The sequence below is a fragment of the Ranitomeya variabilis genome, chromosome 1 (assembly GCF_051348905.1).
Source record: "Ranitomeya variabilis isolate aRanVar5 chromosome 1, aRanVar5.hap1, whole genome shotgun sequence".
NCBI lineage: Eukaryota > Metazoa > Chordata > Amphibia > Anura > Dendrobatidae > Ranitomeya > Ranitomeya variabilis.
The window spans coordinates 202002789-202018777 of NC_135232.1; positions in this window are offsets into that span (position 1 = coordinate 202002789).

A 15989-nucleotide genomic window follows, 5' to 3' on the forward strand; every position below is an offset into this window, starting at 1 on the left:
CGGTCCGGGGGGAGAACACCAGCCCCCTAGAGCTTCCAGCAAAGGTCAGGATACAGATAGGAACAAGCTGGACAAAAAATACCAAACAAAACAAAAGCAAAAAGCAAAGAAGCAGACTTAGCTTGAAAAACAGGAACCAGGATCAGAGGACAAGAGCACAACAGATTAGCTCTGATTTCAACGATGCCAGGCATTGAACTGAAGGTCCAGGGAGCTTATATAGCAACGCCCCTGAACTAACGGCCCAGGTGAGGATATAGGAAAAGACAGACGCTCCAGAGTCAAATCACTAATGACCACTAGAGGAAGCAAAAAGCAAAATCACAACAGATTTGATTTGGTTTTCTTCTCGGTATGTCCCTCTGAAGGTTTCCCTCCTCTAAGTTTAAGCCTCGCTTTATTGGTCCTTATAAAATTTTGGAAGTTGTTAACCCGGTTTCTTTTTGTTTGGATCTTCCGGTGTCGTTTGCCATTCACAACGTGTTCCATAGGTCTTTGTTGCGGCGGTACGTTGTGCCTGTGGTTCCTGCTGTTGAGCCTCCTGCTCCGGTGTTGGTTGAGGGCGAGTTGGAGTACGTGGTAGAGAAGATCTTGGATTCTCGTCTCTCTAGATGGAGGCTTCAATATTTGGTCAAATGGAAGGGCTATGGTCAGGAGGATAATTCCTGGGTGGCCGCCTCTGATGTTCATGCGGCCGATTTGGTTCGTGCCTTCCACGCTGCTCATCCTGGTCGCCCTGGTGGTCTTGGTGAGGGTTCGGTGACCCCTCCTTAAAGGGGGGGTACTGTTGTGAACTATACTTCTTGGCTCCCTCTTGTGGTCACTAGTGATTTGGCACTTGGATTGTCTTTTACCAGGTTGGTACTCACCTGCTTCGTTAGGCCTAGGGTGTTGCTATTTAAACTTCCTGGATTCTCAGTCCAGTGCCTGGCATCGTTGTAATCAGTTCATATCTGTTTGCTCCTGTCTTCAGGTCCTGGTTCTTTGCAAGATAAGCTAAGTCCTGCTTTCTTATTTTTTGTTATTTTGCTTGTTCATATTTTTGTCCAGCTTGTACAAAATGTGATTCCTGATATTGCTGGAAGCTCTAGGGGGCTGATATTCTCCCCCCTCACCGTTAGTCGGTTTGGGGGTTCTTGGATATTCAGCATGGATATTTTGCAGGGTTTTTTGCTGACCATATAAGTCATCTTACTATTTTCTGCTATTAGTCAGTGGGCCTCTCTTTGCTAAAATCTAGTTCATTCTTACGTTTGTCTTTTCTTCTTACCTCACCGTTATTATTTGTTGGGGGCTTGTATTACTTTGGGGTCTTTTCTCTGGAGGCAAGAGAGGTCTTATTTTCCCTGATAGGGTTAGTTAGTTCTCCGGCTGGCGCGAGACGTCTAGGATCAACGTAGGCACGTTCCCCGGCTACTGTTAGTGTTTGTGCTAGGATCAGGTATATGGTCAGCCTAGTTACCACGTCCCTATGAGCTGGTATTTATGTTTGCAGACTTTGCTGTAATCTCTGAGATCCTTGCCATTGGGATCATAACAGTAGACACAGCCTGACCGGCTTGATGTTAGCTTCACATGGTCTAAGGCCACCAGTTCAAGAGGCTGTTTGGTGACTATGGGCTGTAGGGGAGCCCTCTGGCTGTCACGGTCCTTTCTGCGCAGGTTCATGGGCCACAGTCTCAGCATCACTTTTCGATGGCTTTTCTCATACTAATCCAGTAAAACCTTCCACGTAACAGGATCTCTAACTTCTTCTATCCGAAGTGTCCTGCTCCATCATGGTATGCTTCCAGAACCATTGGCGCATCTTGTCTAGGGACCACTATCTGCCAGACTAACTCATGAGTGCGTGGGTTGATGTTTCTCCGGCACAGCTTACCATCATAGATAAATAATTTGCCTTTCTCCTTCCACAGTTGTTGCGTCTCTTGTGGATCACCTGGACCAGGGTGTGAATCTGCTTGCGTCAGCAGCTCTTTCACCAGACGGACCACGGGGTCATTGTCCTGTGTCTCTGCCCATCCATGGTGGGTCAATGGGTTCAGTGTGGCTTCTTGCTTGTTACTGCGCCTGTTCCTCACATAATGAGAGTACTGAGTTGCTCCAGGGTGATGGATAGCTGGTAACTCGACCTCTTCCAGTGCCTCTGGATCTTCTTCCACCTCTGGTAAGTTAGGCATCCTGGATAACGCATCGGCATTGGCATTCTTGTGCCCTGCATTGTATTTGATGGTGAATTCATAGTTGGACAACCGGGCTATCCAACGCTACTCCAAGGCACCTAGTTTTGCCATCTCCAGGTGAGTCAGCGGATTGTTTTTCGTGTAAATTGTGAATCTTGCTGAGGCCAGGTAGTGCTTGAACCTCTCTGTTACCGCCCAGACAATAGTGAGGAACTCCAGCTTAAAGGAACTATAATTTTTGGGGTTCCTTTCTGTAGGGCGAAGCTTCCTGCTGGCGCAAGCAGTTATCCTTTCCTAGCCTTTCCTGGGACAGTACTGCTCCCAATCCCACGTTGCTGGCATCTGTGTACAGCACAAACGGTTGGTCATATTCTGAGTAGGCCAGTACCTCATCTCCCGTGAGAGCCAACTTCAACCGAGTGAAGGATCCTTCCAGCCTGTCGTTCCAGTCAAATGGGATATTCTTACCCTTGGTTTTCTTAGATTGGCCCACTAACAGGTCTTGCAGTGGTGCGGCTATCTTGGTGAAGTCTTTAATAAATCTTCTGTAGTAGCCTTCCAACCCGAGGAACTGTCGGACTTCATGGATGTTACTAGGTTTTGGCCAGTTCTTGATCACGGTGACCTTGTCAGGGTCTGGTGCCACTCTTTCAGAGCTTACCACATGGCCCAGGTACTGCACTTTGGGTTTCAACAGGTGACATTTAGATGGTTTTACCTTCAAGCCAAAGTTGGACAGGGCTTCAAAAACTTGGAGAAGACAATAACATTGTCCAGGTACAACAAGATGGTTTCGAAGTTCTTGGGCCCGAGATAGCACTCCATCATTCTCTGAAATGTTCCTGGGGCATTGCACAGTCCAAACGGCATGTAATTAAATTCAGCAAGACCCATTGGTGTTGTGAAGGCTGTCCTCCTTATCCGCCTCTGCTACGGGAACCTGCCAGTACCCACTGGTGAGATCCAAGGTGGAAAAGTAGTTAGCAGATTTTAAGGCAGCTAATGATTCATCCTTGTGTGTAATGCTGTTTATCTGCCTATAATCTACACACATTCTCATGGTCTCATCCTTTTTCCTGACAAGGCCCAATGGAGCTGCCCAGGGGCTACAACTATCTCTGATTACCCCAGCCTCCTTCATCTCTCGCAACATACTTTTGGCACACTGGTAATGAGCTGAAGATACAGGCCGGTACCTCTCCTTAATGGGTGGATGACTTCCCATGTGGATATGATCTTGTACCCCTTTTACCTGCCCCAAATCTAGTGGGTATTTACTGAATACCCGTTCATACTCATGGACCACCCAGTAAGCCCCTTGTTTCTGGTGTGATGGGGTAGAGTCAGTGCCCACGTGTAATTTCTGACACCAATCTTCTATTTGTCCTGCAGAGCCATTGTCCTCCGCCTGCTTAGACAGGACCAAAGGTTCTGTTGCCTGTATCACATTATTATCAACAGTTAACAGTTTGTCAAGTGTGGCATATCTTTTTAAGTGGACCTCTTTGTCTCCACAGTTAAGGACATGTACTGGTACTCTCCCCTGGCGGACTTCAACCACCCCTCTGGCTGTCAGGATTGTGGGCCTACTATCTGAATACACAGGTTCTACCAGGGCATGGTAGTCTTTACCTCTGATACCTATTGCTGCCCAACACCATATTAACATTTCACTCCTGTGGGGTATTGCAATGGGGATTGGATCACTCACTATGACTCTGCCAATTTCTCCACCAGATAGTTCTACCTGCTGTCTCTGTACCAGGGCTCTAATTTCCTTTTGCAGGACTCTCTGCTCACTGGACCCAGCAGTTTCAGCCACCTGTTGTAACAAGACAATAACCTCGGCAAGACAATTTTCAATAACATTAGTACCAATGGTCATCATAGAGTTACATTCACTCGGTCAATATCAACAATCACCATTCCTTGGGCCTTTAATTCCACCCACCCCACTTTAATGGTGACCTCCTTGTATCCCACCTGTGGCAAAGGCTGACCATTACTGGATACTATTGTTAGATCACTATCTGGACCACAGGTGATGTCTGTGTCAGCCCAATAATGCTTATAAAGAATGTAAGGCATAGTTGTAATCTGAGAACCGGTGTCCAAGAAAGCGCTCATCGGGATGCCGTCGATCACAATGGGGAGAACTGGTCGTCCTCCGACATAATTGGCTCACCAGTTGTGTGGGCCTGGTCATCCTATTCCTGGGGGTTGGCCCTCTGCTCCAGGGGTCGCTCGTTTAAATGACAGTACCTTGCAAAGTGTCCTGCCTGGTTGCAGCGGCGGCAGATGGGTTGTCCATCCTGGTGATAGCGGTCGTCGCCTCTCCCTCTGCTCGGTGGGATCCTCTTCTGTCGTTGCCAGGGGACGTCCTCCGGTCTGGAAGCCAGCTTGATTTTCTCCTTAGAGGATTCCTGTAGAGACTGTACGGTTGGGCTAATGCAGCAACACTTTTGGTCAGCTCTTACACCTGGAGGCATAGTCCTGTGGAAGAATCATCATCTAGGACCTGTGCATCGGCCTCAACAGGGACTTGTGGATATAATGCCACCTCCTGGTGGTACGTGAAGGCTGGACGCTTAGGGGGCACTGTGCGGCTGGGCTGGGGTTCGTGCAGCACCCAGATGGCTCTGTCCTTAAATTGTGCAAAGTCCAGGTCAGGGTTTTGCAAGGCCAGGATGCGTAGCTGAGTCCTGTGGGTGCTGGACAAAAGTCCCTCAATGAACTTCTCTTTTAAGAGTCTATCTCCATCCTGTACGCTGCTAGGGTCAACCTGTTTGACGGCCCGGAGTGCCTCTTGCAAATTAAGGGCATAGTCCTGTATGCTGTCTTGTGCTCTCTGCCTACACTCGAAGAACTTCATTTTTATTTCTGCGATGCGGGTGTTAAAGGTGACTTTGAGTTTAGCAAGATCTGCTGCACAGTCCTTTTTTCCACATCTGGCCAGGATTTTACCTCTCTTAGGGCCGCACCAATCAGATGGCCTGTTAAGATGTTAATTTTCTGATGCTCTGTCAGGGGATAAACTTCAAATAGGCTGCAGAGCCTTTCCTTAAAGTCATTTAATGTATGGGACTCTCCAGAATACTGTGGAAGCCAAGCCGCTCCAGGAATGTATGGCATGGACAGCGGCATTATGGGCATTGTAGCTGTGGTGGGATTCGGTCGGCTTGTTGGAGCTGCGGGCATTGCAGGGCCTGATAGCTGTATAGGGCCTGCAGCTGTGTCCACTGCGGGGCCTGGGAACATCACTGGGCCTGCGGGTGTGTCTGCTGCGGGACCTGGGGGCTCTATGGGGCCTGTGGCTGCGACCGCTGCCAATCCTCCTCCCGGGTCAGACATGGCTCTTTCCCCTTGCTAACCTGGTTCCAGCATTCCACGCAGCACGGCACCTGTTTCGCTCTCTTTGTAGCCAGCTCCACCCACAAAGGTACATCTCCCCCCTCGCTCTCCACGCGGCGCAGCAATTGCGGTTTTCAAACAAACTGTCACAGTCTCTGGCACACAGTACCTGGCAAGGCCAGGGCATGAAATTCTGTTTGTGATGCCAAAGTTGAGTCGCACACCAGGGCAGCGGGGTACTTGGTACCGGGTCCAGTATTAAAGGGGAGGTCACAGTGGCTGCGACCCAGTCTGTGGCCCTGGGCGCCCAATAAAGTCGACGGTCTTTTAAGGCAAAAGTGTTTATAACTCTCTTGTGATGCCACCTGTGGTGTTCGGTCAATAGTGCGACCGATGCTGTGTTAAAGGGGTCCTCTTGGGGATGTTATTGCAACACTGATGGTACACTTCCCACAGGTGAAGCGGGGTCCCCAGGGGTCCTAAGGTGTATGGTGGTGATGAAGGTTGCCGGTAAATGAGTAAAGGACACAAGTTGTAAGCCTTTACCTGGTTTACTGTAGTTGGCAGGCCACAGTCCAGGGCACCGGCAACAGGATCACAGGAGTCCAGGCAGCCTGGAAACCAGCAGAATCCCCTTGTCAAGTCAGGTTAGGAGCCTTCCACTCTGCACTTGCTAAAGTCCCTTGCTGCCTGAAGTGTTCCAAACAAGGTCCTAATTCTTTCCGTTCTTTCACATGTCCTGGGACAGGTACCTCTATGGCAGACAGTTTGAGCCATACTCTACATGGTGACTCCAGGCTCCTGGATGCTGCTGTGCCACAGGCATAATTTGGGCAATGTCTGTATGATCTTATACCCTCCGGTTCTGCTGAGTGTCCTGTAGTACTCTAGCCTCGGGCTCCCGGTACCTGGTCTCTGCGCACTGACTCCTCGGAGGCCCATTCTCAGCCTCCTTGAGCCCTGAATCTCTCCTCTGCTCCTTTCCTGTCTGTCCTTGCTCACAGACTGTCTGTACAAACTGAACTCACTCCTCCTCCAAACCAGGATCTTTATTCTGGCAAGCTGCACTAAAACAGGGTTTTTAGCTCCCCCTCCTGGCCTGGATTTGGAAGGTGTTGTGTGTGTGATAACCTGCCAAAGGGAATCTTACTTGTCTCCAGGCATAGCACTGCCCTCCCCGATAGGAAGGCAGCACTACTGTGGTACCCGAACTCCTGGGGTGCCACACTACCAGTAACGTGGAAGCCCCCTATATTTATGTTAACAGATGACAGACCTGAGTGAGGGCTTGCTTTTTTTGTGGATTGAGTTGAAGCTTTTATTGGGAACATTTTACTTAAAATTTTTGATCACGTTTATTTGGCACTCTACGCTCACCACTTACTTTGGGGTTTCCATCTAAATCTCTGAGTGACGTGATTCAGCTGAAACCCCCCGAGGGATCCATTCACTATAATGAGGCAGCAGAGTTACTCTGGACTCCATCTGGCCTCTGTTCAGCAATGTCCTTCTTTTCAGAAGTGCAAAAAACTGTGGCTGATGATACTTTAATGCAATCCAAAAAGACGGACACCGCCGGATCACAAGTCAGACGGTGTCCACAGTGCCTCATTATAGGGAATCTTCCACCAGAGGTTCTATCTGAATCACGTTTTTCAGAGATTTACCCGGAAACCCCGGTGCAAGCACAGAATGCAGGAAAAATGTGTGCCAAGCCTTACTGCGATCTTTGGGAGGCAGAATTAAAAAAATCAACAGCAGGTGAAGGATTGGTTTTATTTATTTTCAACACCGCTCCTCACGCGGTATAAGTGATTAGGCGACGTTATTCTTTGGTTCGGGGTGATTACAGCTATACCAGATTTACATCGGGTTATTATGTTTGGCTGCTATCATACACTAAAAGATGCTTTTTATTGCAGAAAATATATGCTGTATTTTCGACCGTGACGTCATTTCCGGCCTTCGCGCAATGCATCCTTGGGAACGGAGGCCGTCGCTTGCACCGCTGAGAGCCGGGGGCCGTCGGAGGGTAAGTATATCCAGACCCTGGGAACCATCCAGGACCGCTCCCTGCACACGCCATACCCGTTGTATAAGACAATCCCCGACTTTTGAGACGATTTTCTAGGGTTAAAAAGTCGTCTTATACACCGGAAAATACGGTATATAATTTTTCAATATTTCTGCCCACAGAGTCATGTCAGGGCTTGTTTTTTGAGGGACGAGTTGATGTTTTTATTGGTTCCATTTTTGGGCACATGACATTTTTTGATCGCTTTCTATTACAATTTTTGGGAGGCAGAATGAACAAAAACCAGGGGGGGGAGTTATGCCTCTCCATGTGTGGTAAAATTGATAAGGCAGTTTTATTCTTCAGGTCAGTACGATTACAGCGATACCTCATTTATATATTTTGTTTTGTTTTGGCGCTTTTACACAATAATTATTTTTGCATTGCTTTATTCTGAGAGCTATAACTTTTTTATTTTTCTGCTGATGGAGCTGTAGGATCGCTTGTTTTTTGCAGGACATGATGACATTTTCAGCGGTACCATGATTATTTATATCCGTCTTTTTGATCATGTTTTATTCCACTTTTTGTTCAGAGGTATGATGATAAAGCATTGTTTTGCCTTGATTTTATTAATTTTTTATGGCATTCACTAAAGGGGTTATCTAGTGGGACAGTTTTATAAGTTGGGTCGTTACGAACACAGCGATACCATATTTGTGTACTTTTATTGTTTTTTTCATACAAATATTTATTTATAAATACAATATCTTTTGATTTTTTTAATTAATAGTTTTTATTTTTAATGAAAATATTTTTACAATTATTTATCTATTTTTTTACTTTTCTTTAACTTTTTTACTTTGTCCTACTATGTGACTATCCTTTTATGCAGGATGATCGCCTGTACAGCATGGGGATGCAGCAGCATCCCTATGCTATAGAAACTGTCAGCTCTGCACTGACAGGGAAAGCACTGCGTATGATCAGCAACTTTCCTAGCTCTGGTGACCCGGATGTTGTCATGATGACATCGGGTCACCATGGCAACAAAAGGGACCCTGTGTCACGCCGCAGGGTCTCCGATCCAAAGGCAGAGGGGCTGTCAACCCTCTACCAGCTCCCGGGAAGCTGCAACCACATTCGATCACAGCATTTAAAAGTTTAAAGTGCCGGGAGCGGTGCTCCTGACACTTAGTTTCGGGTGTCAGCTGTCAGAATCAGCTGACACCCGGCTGCGATCGCCCACGCATTGCGCCCGTGTGCGCGATTGATCTCGATGATGTAATAATCCATCCCAGGTCAAATAGTCCCAGGGCACAGGGACGTATTATTACAACAAATAACGATCGTTATTATTTTAATTTCAGACATCATTAGTAAATATGAACTTAAGCAACTTTTTAATTTATCTTATGAGAGAAATCTGCTTCTTTCACCACCTAGATTGATCTTTCACTCTAAATTTATGATTAAAGTTTGCAATTTTTGTATTCAGTGAAGAGAGATTTTCCTATTACTGAGATAGGAGATGGCAATTAGCTCTTTTAAAATTCTATGGAGATGGAAGGGTGAAGATAAGCTAATAGAACGAGCTGTCATCTCCAATCTCAGTAATGGGAAAATCTGTATTCACTGAACACATTTTACCTATGAATGGAGAAATTTTAGAATAAATAATTAGTCCAGTAGGGTAAATAAGCAGATTTTTCTGATAAGATATATTACAAAGTTTCTTATTTTCACGTGTTCTATTAATTTCTGAAATAAAAAAATAAAATGTTGGTTACCCAAGTTCTACATGTATTGAAATTTGAAGCCTTTAACCCCTTCACCCCCAAGGGTGGTTTGCACGTTAATGACCGGGCCAATTTTTACAATTCTGACCACTGTCCCTTTATGAGGTTATAACTCTGGAACGCTTCAACGGATCTTGGCGATTCTGACACTGTTTTCTCGTGACATATTGTACTTCATGATAGCAGTAAAATTTCTTCGATATAATTTGCGTTTATTTGTGAAAAATACTAATATTTGGCGAAAATTTTGAAAATTTCGCAATTTTCCAAATTTGAATTTTTATGCCCTTAAATCACAGACATATGTCATGCAAAATACTTAATATGTAACATTTCCCATATGTCTACTTTACATCAGCACAATTTTGGAACCAAAATTTTTTTTTGTGACGGAGTTATAAGGGTTAAAAGTTGACCAGCAATTTCTCATTTTTACAACACCATTTTTTTTAAGGGACCACATCTCATTTGAAGTCATTTTGAGGGGTCTATATGATAGAAAATACCCAAGTGTGACACCATTCTAAAAACTGCACCCCTCAAGGTACTCAAAACCACTTTCAAGAAGTTTATTAACCCTTCAGGTGTTTCACAGGAATTTTTGGAATGTTTAAATAAAAATGAACATTTAACTTTGTTTCACAAAAAATTTATTTCAGCTCCAATTTGTTTTATTTTACCAAGGGTAACAGGAAAAAATAGACCCCAAAATTTCTTGTACAATTTGTCCTGAGTACGCTGATACCCCATATGTGGGGGTAAACCACTGTTTGGGCGCATGGCAGAGCTCGGAAGGAAAGGAGCGCCATTTGACTTTTCAATGTGAAATTGACTGGAATTGAGATGGGACGCCATGTTGCATTTGGAGAGCCCCTGATGTGCCTAAACATTGAAACCCCCCACAAGTGACACCATTTTGGAAAGTAGACCCCCTAAGGATCTTATCTAGATGTGTGGTGAGCACTTTGACCCAACAAGTGCTTCACAGAAGTTTATAATGCAGAGCCGTAAAAATAAAAAATCATATTTTTTCACAAAAATGATCTTTTCGCCCCCAATTTTTTATTTTCCCAAGGCTAAGAAAAGAAATTGGACCGCAAACATTGTTGTGCAATTTGTCCTGAGTACGCTGATACCCCATATGTGGGGGTAAACCACTGTTTGGGCGCATGGCAGAGCTCGGAAGGAAAGGAGCGCCATTTGACTTTTCAATGCAAAATTGACTGGAATTGAGATGGGACGCCATGTTGCATTTGAAGAGCCCCTGATGTGCCTAAACATTGAAACCCCCCACAAGTGACACCATTTTGGAAATTAGACCCCCTAAGGATCATATCTAGATGTGTGGTGAGCACTTTGACCCAACAAGTGCTTCACAGAAGTTTATAATGCAGAGCCGTAAAAATAAAAAATCATATTTTTTCACAAAAATGATTTTTTCGCCCCCAATTTTTTATTTTCCCAAGGGTAAGAGAAGAAATTGGACCCCAAAAATTGTTGTGCAATTTGTCCTGAGTACGCTGATACCCCATATGTGGGGGTAAACCACTGTTTGGGCGCATGGCAGAGCTCGGAAGGAAAGGAGCGCCATTTGACTTTTCAATGCAAAATTGACTGGAATTGAGATGGGACGCCATGTTGCATTTGAAGAGCCCCTGATGTGCCTAAACATTGAAACCCCCCACAAGTGACACCATTTTGGAAATTAGACCCCCTAAGGATCATATCTAGATGTGTGGTGAGCACTTTGACACAATAAGTGCTTCACAGAAGTTTATAATGCAGAGCCGTAAAAATAAAAAATCATATTTTTTCACAAAAATGATCTTTTCGCCCCCAATTTTTTATTTTCCCAAGGGTAAGAGAAGGAATTGGACCCCAAAAATTGTTGTGCAATTTGTCCTGAGTACGCTGATACCCCATATGTGGGGGTAAACCACTGTTTGGGCGCATGGCAGAGCTCGGAAGGAAAGGAGCGCCATTTGACTTTTCAATGCAAAATTGACTGGAATTGAGATGGGACGCCATGTTGCATTTGAAGAGCCCCTGATGTGCCTAAACATTGAAACCCCCCACAAGTGACACCATTTTGGAAATTAGACCCCCTAAGGATCATATCTAGATGTGTGGTGAGCACTTTGACGCAACAAGTGCTTCACAGAAGTTTATAATGCAGAGCCGTAAAAATAAAAAATCATATTTTTTCACAAAAATGATCTTTTCGCCCCAATTTTTTATTTTCCCAAGGGTAAGAGAAGAAATTGGACGCCAAAAATTGTTGTGCAATTTGTCCTGAGTACGCTGATACCCCATATGTGGGTGTAAACCATTGTTTGGGCGCAGGGCAGAGCTCGGAAGGGAAGGAGCGCCATTTGACTTTTCAATGCAAAATTGACTGGAATTGAGATGGGACGCCATGTTGCATTTGGAGAGCCCCTGATGTGCCTAAACATTGAAACCCCCCACAAGTGACACCATTTTGGAAAGTAGACCCCTTAAGGAACTTATCTAGATGTGTGTTGAGCACTTTGACCCAACAAGTGCTTCACAGAAGTTTATAATGCAGAGCCGTAAAAATAAAAAATCATATTTTTTCACAAAAATGATCTTTTCACCCCCATTTTTTTATTTCCCCAAGGGTAAGAGAAGAAATTAGACCACAAAAGTTGTTGTGCAATTTGTCCTGAGTACGCTGATACCCCATATGTGGGGGTAAACCACTGTTTGGGCGCATGGCAGAGCTCGGAAGGAAAGGAGCGCCATTTGACTTTTCAATGCAAAATTGACTGGAATTGAGATGGGACGCCATGTTGCATTTGAAGAGCCCCTGATGTGCCTAAACATTGAAACCCCCCACAAGTGACACCATTTTGGAAATTAGACCCCCTAAGGATCATATCTAGATGTGTGGTGAGCACTTTGACCCAACAAGTGCTTCACAGAAGTTTATAATGCAGAGCCGTAAAAATAAAAAATCATATTTTTTCACAAAAATGATCTTTTCGCCCCCAATTTTTTATTTTCCCAAGGGTAAGAGAAGAAATTGGACACCAAAAATTGTTGTGCAATTTGTCCTGAGTACGCTGATACCCCATATGTGGGTGTAAACCATTGTTTGGGCGCAGGGCAGAGCTCGGAAGGGAAGGAGCGCCATTTGACTTTTCAATGCAAAATTGACTGGAATTGAGATGGGACGCCATGTTGCATTTGGAGAGCCCCTGATGTGCCTAAACATTGAAACCCCCCACAAGTGACACCATTTTGGAAAGTAGACCCCTTAAGGAACTTATCTAGATGTGTGTTGAGCACTTTGACCCAACAAGTGCTTCACAGAAGTTTATAATGCAGAGCCGTAAAAATAAAAAATCATATTTTTTCACAAAAATGATCTTTTCACCCCCATTTTTTTATTTCCCCAATGGTAAGAGAAGAAATTAGACCACAAAAGTTGTTGTGCAATTTGTCCTGAGTACGCTGATACCCCATATGTGGGGGTAAACCACTGTTTGGGCGCATAGCAGAGCTCGGAAGGGAAGGAGCGCTATTTTACTTTTCAATGCAAAATTGACTGGAATTAAGATGGGATGCCATGTTGCGTTTGGAGAGCCCCTGATGTGCCTAAACATTAAAACCCCCCACAAGTGACACCATTTTGGAAAGTAGACCCCCTAAGGAACTTATCTAGATGTGTTTTGAGAGCTTTGAACCCCCAAGTGTTTCACTACAGTTTATAACGCAGAGCCGTGAAAATAAAAATTCTTTTTTTTCACAAAAATGATTTTTTTGCCCCCAGTTTTGTATTTTCACAAGGGTATCAGGATAAATTGGACCCCAAAAGTTGTTGTCCAATTTGTCCTGAGTACGCTGATACCCCATATGTGGGGGGGAACCACTGTTTGGGCGCATGACAGAGCTCGGAAGGGAAGGAGCGCCATTTGGAATGCAGACTTAAATGGATTGGTCTGCAGGCGTCACGTTGCATTTGCAGAGCCCCTGATGTACCCAAACAGTACAAACCCCCCACAAGTGACCCCATATCGGAAACTAGACCCCCCAAGGAACTTATCTAGATGTGTTGTGAGAACTTTGAACCCCCAAGTGTTTCACTACAGTTTACAACGCAGAGCCGTGAAAATAAAAAATCTTTTTTTTCCCACAAAACTTATTTTTTGGCCCCCAGTTTTGTATTTTCCCAAGGGTAGCAGGAGAAATTGGACCCCAAAAGATGATGTCCAATGAGTACGCTGATACCCCATATGTTGGGGTAAACCCCTGTTTGGGCACACGGGAGAGCTCTGAAGGGAAGGAGCACTGTTTTCCTTTTTCAACGCAGAATTGGCTGGAATTCAGATCGGATGCCATGTCCCGTTTGGAGAGCCCCTGATGTGCCTAAACAGTGGAAACCCCCCAATTATAACTGAAACCCTAATCCAAACACACCCCTTACCCTAATCCCAACAGTAACCCTAACCACTCCTCTAACCCAGACACACCCAACCCTATTCCCAACCGTAAATGTAATCCAAACCCTAACCCTATCTTTAGCCCCAACCCTAACTGTGGCCCCAACCCTAGCCCCAACCCTAGCCCCAACCCTAGCCCCTACCCTAGCCCTAACCCTAGCCCTAACCCTAGCAATAACCCTAGCCCTATCACTAGCCCTAACACTAGCCGTAACACTAGCCCTAACCCTAGCCCTAACCCTAGCCTTAACCCTAGCCCTAACCCTAGCCCCAACCCTAGCCTCAACCCTAGCCCTAACCCTAGCCCTAACCCTAGCCCCATCCCTAGCCCTAACCCTAACCCTAGCCCTAACCCTTGCCCTAACCCGAACCCTAGCCCTAACTCTAGTCCTAACTCTAGCCCTAACCCTAATGGGAAAATGGAAATAAATACATTTTTTTATTTTTTTATTTTTCCCTAACTAAGGGGGTGATGAAGGGGGGTTTGATTTACTTTTATAGCGGGTTTTTTAGCGGATTTTTATGATTGGCAGCCGTCACACACTGAAAGACGCTTTTCATTGCAAAAAATATTTTTTGCGTTACCACATTTTGAGAGCTGTAATTTTTCCATATTTAAGTCCACAGAGTCATGTGAGATCTTGTTTTTTGCGAGTTGACGTTTTTATTGGTAACATTTTCGGACACGTGACATTTTTTGATCGCTTTTTATTCCGATTTTTGTGAGGCAGAGTGATCAAAAACCAGCTATTCATGAATTTCTTTTGGGGGAGGCGTTTATACCGTTCCGCGTTTGGTAAAATTGATAAAGCAGTTTTATTCGTCGGGTCAGTACGATTACAGCGATATCTCATTTATATCATTTTTTTATGTTTTGGCGCTTTTATACGATAAAAACTATTTTATAGAAAAAATAATTATTTTGGTATCGCTTTATTCTCAGGACTATAACTTTTTTATTTTTTTGCTGATGATGCTGTATGGTGGCTCGTTTTTTGCGGGACAAGATGACGTTTTCAGCGGTACCATGTTTATTTATATCAGTCTTTTTGATCGCGTGTTATTCCACTTTTTGTTCGGCAGTATGATAATAAAGCGTTGTTTTTTGCCTCGTTTTTTTTTTTTTTTTCTTACGGTGTTTACTGAAGGGGTTAACTAGTGAGGCAGTTTTATAGGTTGGGTCGTTACGGACGCGGCGATACTAAATATGTGTACTTTTATTGTTTTTTTTATTTTATTTAGCTAAAGAAATGTATTTATAGGAATAATATATATTTTTTTTCTTTATTTAGGATATTTTTTTTTTTACACACATGTGGGGAATTTTTTTTTTTACTTTGTCCCAGGGGGGGACATTACAGATCATTGATCTGACAGTGTGCACAGCACTCTGTCAGATCGACGATCTGCTGTGCAGGGCTGCAGGCTTACCAGCGCCTGCTCTGAGCAGGCACTCGGTAAGCCACCTCCCTCCCTGCAGGACCCGGATGCCGCGGCCATCTTGGACCCGGGACCTGCGGCGAGGAGGGAGGTAGGAGACCCTCGGAGCAACGCAATCACATCGCGTTGCTCCGGGGGTCTCAGGGAAGCCCGCAGGGAGCCCCCTCCCTGCGCGATGCTTCCCTATACCGCCGGCACACCGCGATCATGTTTGATCGCGGTATGCCGGGGGTTAATGTGCCGGGGGCGGTCCGTGACCGCTCCTGGCACATAGTGCCGGATGTCAGCTGCGATATGCAGCTGACACCCAGCCGCGATCGGCCGCGCTCCCCCCGTGAGCGCGGCCGATCGCGTATGACGTACTATCCCGTCGGTGGTCATACGGGCCCACCCCACCTCGACGGGATAGTACGTCAGATGTCAGAAAGGGGTTAAACCTTTCACAACACATGACGTACATTTATGCCATGTGTCGTGTCCCTGACTTTGATGCGGGCTAGCACATCGAGCCCACTTCTTTCCCGGCAGATGATGGCTTATTTATTATTTATTATTATTATTCAGCCATCATCTGTTTCTAACAGCCACAGGGCAGGGCTTAATCTCTGCGGGGGCATCAATCCACATGCCAAGAGAACTGTGGGTCTGCTAAAGACCTCTGTGCTTGTCATGAGAATTCTACTGTGAAACACAGCATTTATCAGGCGTTCATAAGCAATTTTGATTGTGATTGTGATTT